The sequence below is a fragment of the Pan troglodytes genome, chromosome 1 (assembly GCF_028858775.2).
Source record: "Pan troglodytes isolate AG18354 chromosome 1, NHGRI_mPanTro3-v2.0_pri, whole genome shotgun sequence".
Taxonomy (NCBI): Eukaryota; Metazoa; Chordata; class Mammalia; order Primates; family Hominidae; genus Pan; species Pan troglodytes.
The window spans coordinates 37,587,283-37,593,421 of NC_072398.2; the positions used below are offsets into that span (position 1 = coordinate 37,587,283).

At 50.1% G+C, this 6,139-nt stretch overlaps 1 long non-coding RNA gene across 1 annotated transcript; it reads left to right on the forward strand.

Annotated features, from left to right (window-relative positions):
- Positions 1-1,841: 1,841 nt before the first annotated feature.
- On the forward strand, positions 1,842-5,152 carry LOC129135979 (uncharacterized). Its single transcript, XR_008537174.1, has 4 exons — positions 1,842-2,131; positions 3,145-3,252; positions 3,972-4,073; positions 4,964-5,152. It is a non-coding gene; the product is annotated as an uncharacterized LOC129135979 (long non-coding RNA).
- Positions 5,153-6,139: the final 987 nt, after the last annotated feature.

Below are 6,139 nucleotides of genomic sequence, written 5' to 3' on the forward strand. Positions count from 1 at the left end.
GGGAGGAAGGGAGAGAAGAGAAGCGGAGGGGAGGATAATAAAGCCTCCCCCTTCATGCTGTGTGGGGCATGGACCTAAAGGATCAGGGGACCCTGTGGAGTGGGGGATGGACAAAGGATGCCAAGGTGGAAGATGTGCTGACTGGCATGCTATTTTTGCAGGACATTTGCATGCTTTTCATGTACTGTCTAGAGAACAGTGCAGGGAATTCCCCCAGGCCCCACTCTCTCCCCATCCTCCTTCTCTGATGTGCCAGGGCAGGGCGAGCTTAGGTTGGGAAGAAGTGGACGGGGTTCCCACTCCACCATGGCCCTATCTGGGTGGGGGCTGCAGGGGTGGAGGCTGCATTCCCTGAATCTGAGGAAAGGATGCTCCCTTTCACCCCCAGTAGGGAAGCCAGGGGTAGAGGAAGGTGTGTGAGAGGAGGGAACCCTCCTACTAGGAGGATGGGGGTGGAGGGGGCAAGGTGTCTGGGGGTGAGGAGCTTTCTGGCTCCAGGCTTCTCTCTGATGCAGGGCCTGGAAGGAAGGAAGCCAGATGAGGTGCCTCCTCCTGAATCCTTGTGAAGTTTTGTTTCCTGTTGCAAAGCAGGTTTTTGACATCAAATGCCTTTCTTTTCCAATGGCCCTGCATTCCCACCCTGCCCACCCTTCCTCAGCCCCAGCCCTGGCCCATCTCATAGGTACCTTGGGGGTTCTGGGCAGAAGCGGGGAGTCCATCAGGGCCAAGGCCTGTGTCCCTCTGTCTTGCATCATGGTGGCTGGCTGGGCTCACGATCAGGCAAAGCAGGGGTCCTGGGACCCCTTTGTCTCAAGGCTCTTGGATGGGCCCTCGGGCATGCCTGGGGTGCCCATGCCTGGTCTCAGCTGGTTTCTGGTTGGTCAAGAGTGACTAATCCCAGGGTGTTCTGGGCACAGACCCTGGGTCACCTGTGAAAAATTTGTCCCCACCCTGGTCTGCGGAGGTCTCACTTCTTTGTGCCTTTTTTTCTGACTCTTATTTTTCTTTGCTCACTCTCTTGCCATATATGTACTTTTTTTTTTTTTTCTGAGACAAGATCTTGCTCTGTCACCCAGGTTGGAGTGCAGTGGCACAATCATGGCTCACTGCAGCCTCGAACTCCTGGCCTCAAGTGATCCTCCTATTACCAGAAAGGAGACCTGATTCAGACCTCAAGAGAGGGTTCTTGGATCTCAGGCAAGAAAATTCAGGGTGAGAGTAAAGTGAAAGTGAGTTAATTAAGAAAGCAAAGGGGCCAGGCATGGGGGCTCACGACTGTAATCCCAGCACTTTGGGAGACCAAGGCAGATGGATTACTTGAGGTCAGGAGTTCAAGATCAGCCTAGCCAACATGGTGAAACCCCGTCTCCACTAAAAATACAAAAATTAGCCATGCATGGTGGTGCACCCCTGTAATCTCAGCTACTCGGGAGGCTGAGGCAGGAGAATTGCTTGAACTCAGGAGGTGGAGGTTGCAGTGAGCTGAGATTGTACCACTGCACTCCAGCCTGGGTGACAGAGTGAGACTCTGCCTCAAAAAAAAAAAAAAAAAAAAGCAAAGGAATAAAGAATGGCTACTCCACAGACAGAGCAGTGGCATGGGCCGCTCTACTGAGTAGAGTTACAGTTACTTGTTGATTATATGCTAAACAAGGGGTGGATTATTCATGAGTTTTCTGGGATAGGGGTGGGCAGTTCCTAGAACTGAGGGTTCCTCCATTTTTTAGACCATATAGGATAGCTTCCAGATGTTGCCATGGCATTTGTAAATTGTCATGGCGCTGGGGGAGTGTCTTTCAGCACGCTAATGCATCATAATTAGCATGTTAGGAGCAGTGAGAATGACCAAAGGTCACTTTCACCGCCATCTTGGTTTTCATGGGTTTTGGCCAGCTTTGTTACCGCATCCTGTTTTATCAGTGGGGTCTTTGTGACCTGTATCTTGTATTGTCCTCTTATCTCATCCTGTGACTAAGAATGCCTAACCTCCTGGGAATGCAGCCCAGCAGGCCTCAGCCTTATTTTACCCAGCTACTATTCAAGATGGAGTCGTTCTAGTTCAAATGCCTCTGACGCTCCCACCTCAGCCTTCCCAAGCACTGGGATTACAGATGTGTGCCTTCACATCCAGGTTTGTTTGTTTGTTTGTTTGTGTTTTTAATTTTTGGTAGAGACGGAGATCTGTATGTTGCCCAGACTAGTCTTCAACTCCTGGGCTCAAGCAATCCTTCCACCGCAGCCTCCCAAAGCACTGGGATTACGAGTGTGAGCTGTCAGGCCTGGCCTTTTTATTTTTATTTTTTATGGATACATAATTATTACCCCTTAGCCGTTTCCAGGGCACTTCCCCTGACATCCCCAGCCTCCCCCATTGCAGCTGCTGCCAAGGCTCATTCTGTTCTGGGAGGGGCTCGGGTCTTCCGCTTTATCCTCCTGGCAATGGGCTTCTCCACCTGAGGAGCAGAGCGGGGTGGTTGGGCGGTAGGGAGGGAGCTCGGGGAGCTGGGGATTACCTCCTGCTTGGAGCAGAAACAAAACCAGACACAAGTGTGGAGCGGGGGGGGGGGAAGTCTCAACACACTGGCGAGGCCTCCTCTGGCCTCAGAAAGCAGGACTAGCCAGGGCAAGCCGCTGGGAGAGCAGCCCATGGTCTGTTGACCCAATTCCCAGGGAGTGGCTGAAGTTCATCTTCCCTGAGGAAAGGCTGGCCCAGATGGGGCAGGAGGCCATTTCCAGAGCCAGAAGACGAACCAGCCAGCTGCCTGCCACTGGCACAGGCACAGGCTCAGCATACCAAGGGGCCTTTGCACACGCACTGTCCGGAACACTGACAAGCTCAGTGCACAGCATGGGAGTGGGAGCGTGTGTAGGCACCCTCCCAGTCTGAGGCCACGTGGGCGCGATGCAAGTCCACAGATTCGGGTCCACCAACAGGCCCCAGTGGATTTATTCTGCAGTGCTGCCTTCCTTTGGGCAAAGCTCCATCTTGTCCTAATTTGTAAACTTACCCACCTTGGAGCTCATGGGCCTTGTAGTTCATGTGGCCCACTCTGGGCATTTTACACTCGACAAAACAGACCAAGTGGGGTCAAGTGACTTATCTAAGGTCAAACAGCTGATACATAATTGTTTTTTGAGTTACAGAGATGGCACAAATTTGGGTGACTTGAAATCCAGAGCTAGGAGAAAGAGGAGACAGAGTTTAGAGTCCTAATGGCCTGAGTCACATCCATGCTTAGTCTCCTTCTGAATGTGAGTCTTTTGACAAGCTACCAAACCTCTCTGAGCTCCAGCTCCCTTATCTTGGAAGCAGGAGTGATCAAATCTACTCTGCAAGGTTGTTGCAGGGCTTAGTAATCACATACACTACAAGCCTGGCATATAGTAGTTACTCAATAAATGTTTCTACAACTACGGGGTTTGATAAGGTGGTAAAACAATCAACCACAATGCTATTTAAATGGCACCTATCATGGGCCAGGCTCTAGGCTTGGAGCTGGGGACACTAAGACAAATTGGGTGTCTGGACAAATTGGGTGGGTGGAACGTAGGAGAAAGACAAGAAAATACTGCTGAGCTGTGTGCCTGGTGCTATAGGGAATACAGGAGAGGCACCAAACCCAGATGCTGTAGAGGGTTGGGGGGTCAGCGGTGGGGGCAGCGGAAAACTCAAGAAGACTTCCTAGAATTTGAAGAATGAATAAAATTTACCCAGGCAAATAGGAAGGGAAAGGAGATTGGAGCTGAGGGAACTGCAAGGACAAAGACCCAGAGCCAGAGGAAGTCCTAGGCAGTGGATATGGAGAGGGGACTGGAGGGTGAAGAGGAGTGTGAGTGGTGTGAGAAGAACTCCATCTTTACCTGAAGGGCTAGGAGCCTTTGACTACAGCCAGGCCAACACCTAAATTCTCAGCAGATAAGCCAATTCAGAAAATAATGAACTTTGGTGTTTTTTTATTTGTTTGAGACAGGGTCTCGCTCTGTCACCCAGGCTGGAGTGCAATGGCGTGACCTCGGCTCACTGCAACCTCTGCCTCCCGAGTTCAAGCGATTCTCCCACATCAGTCTCCCAGGTAGTTGGGACTACAGGCGCCCGCCACCACGCCTGGCTAATTTTTGTGTTTTTAGTAGCGATGGGGGACGGCGGGGGGCGGGGGAGAATAGGGGGAAGGGGGAGCGGGGGGGCAGGAGTGGCGGATCTCACCATGTTGGCCAGGCTGGTCTCGAACTCCTAACCTCAAGTGATCCGCCCACCTCTCCCTCCCAGAGTGTTGGGATTACAGGAGTGAGCCATCCATCCCACCCAGCCTGAAAATAAACTTTTCTTCAATTTACTCTTTTTTTCTCAAAAGTAATTGCGTCATTGTTTGCTAAAAACAAACAAACAAACCTTGGCTTTATTAAAGGTCACTGGTAGATGAAAGCGGTGGCTTAGAATTAGGCTCCTTGGTATAAAAGGAAGGAATTCAAACACACCTGAGCAACGGAAGTAGCTATCCATTTGCTAATGGTTTAACAAACCACTTAACAAACTACTTCTTTGGGCCTATAGCCTGGAGGGGACTCCAAATCTTCTAGCTAGAGATTCTCCTCATTATGTTAATGTATTGAACACATTGCCTTTGATAGTTCTCAAGGTTGTGATTGGTGGTGGTGAGTGGGGAGGGGGATTTGCAAAGTGTTTCAGTTATTGAAATTCATTCAACAAATATTTACTAGGCACCATCCTAGGTGTTTTGCGATAAGGGCTAAACAAGACAGGATTCCTGTACTCCTGGGGTCCTTCTTCTAATAAACTTGGAAGTTTGTAGCTAACACCAACTCCTCAGGAAACAAGCAGCCATCCGTCCCATCAAAGGTGGCAACAGCAGTGTGGTTAAGAGCCAGGTATTTTCAAGTCAGATTAAACCTGGTTTTGAATCCCAGCTGTCTGAACTCAGGCAAGTGACTTAATCTCTTTCAGGCTCTCAAGAGTGAAGCGAGAGAAACAGAACCTACTTCACAGGGTGTTTGGAAGATTAAATGAGATGAAGGATGTGAAGTGCTTTCTACTAAGACCGATACATCATAAGCCCTCGGTAAATGATAGCCACTGGCATTAATGATCTTTTTGTTTTGTTTTGTTTTTTGAGATGGAGTCTTGCTCTGTCGCCCAGGCTGGAGTGCAGTGGTGCGATCTCGGCTCACTGCGAGCTCCGCCTCCCGGGTTCACACCATTCTCCTGCCTCAGCCTCCGGAGTAGCTGGGACTACAGGCGCCCGCCACCACGCCCGGCTAATTTTTTTGTATTTTTAGTAGAGACGGGGTTTCACCACATTAGCCAGGATGGTTTCGATCTCCTAACCTCGTGATCCGCCCGCCTCGGCCTCCCAAAGTGTTGGGATTACAGGCTTGAGCCACCATGCCCGGCCAATGATCTTTGAGACAACTCAAAAGCCAAGTGAGCAGAAAAGAGGTTTTAATATGGTGAAGAGGGTGGTAATGAATTTAGGGGGAAATGGTCCAGTTCACACTTCAAAATCATTGGCACAAAGGTTTCTCAAGGGCTGGGATTGGGTTTTGTTCATTTTGCATCTCCAGTGTCTAGCATGTAATAGGTCATTGATAATGAGCCCTGGATGAATGGTTCTTAGCTCTTGGCCGGGACCCAGGAGAGGGACTAGGTGTCAAATAGTTCCAGGAAGATATTATTTCATGGGCTACTTACTCTAGCCAAGAAAGGTCAGTGGGACCTGGGACATCATCAAGAACTGGGTCATTTGTGAAATAAGCAAACACTGCATGGACACCTGATAACACATTTTTGGAAAGAGTGCAGAGAGCAGAAAGTTCAGGAGAGAGCAGGCTAGCAGCAGAGAGGGGGAGGAGTCATTTTGCAAAGGGAAAACCTTGGGGGAAGTGTCCTGGAAAGTCCGTGGCAAGAAACACCTTTGTTTCACAGTCCATGCCTTTGACCCTCAACCTGCCTCCCCATGAGCTACAGCGGCACATGCAGTTCTCTCTCCTTTTCTTAAAACAAGGATGACGGGCCTAGGGTTTCCCATGCAAGAATAGGGCTCTGGGGGTCTCAGGCTAGTCCACGACCTGACTAGGAGAGAGACAGCCAGGATCAGAACAAGAACATCCCGAAGACCAGCCT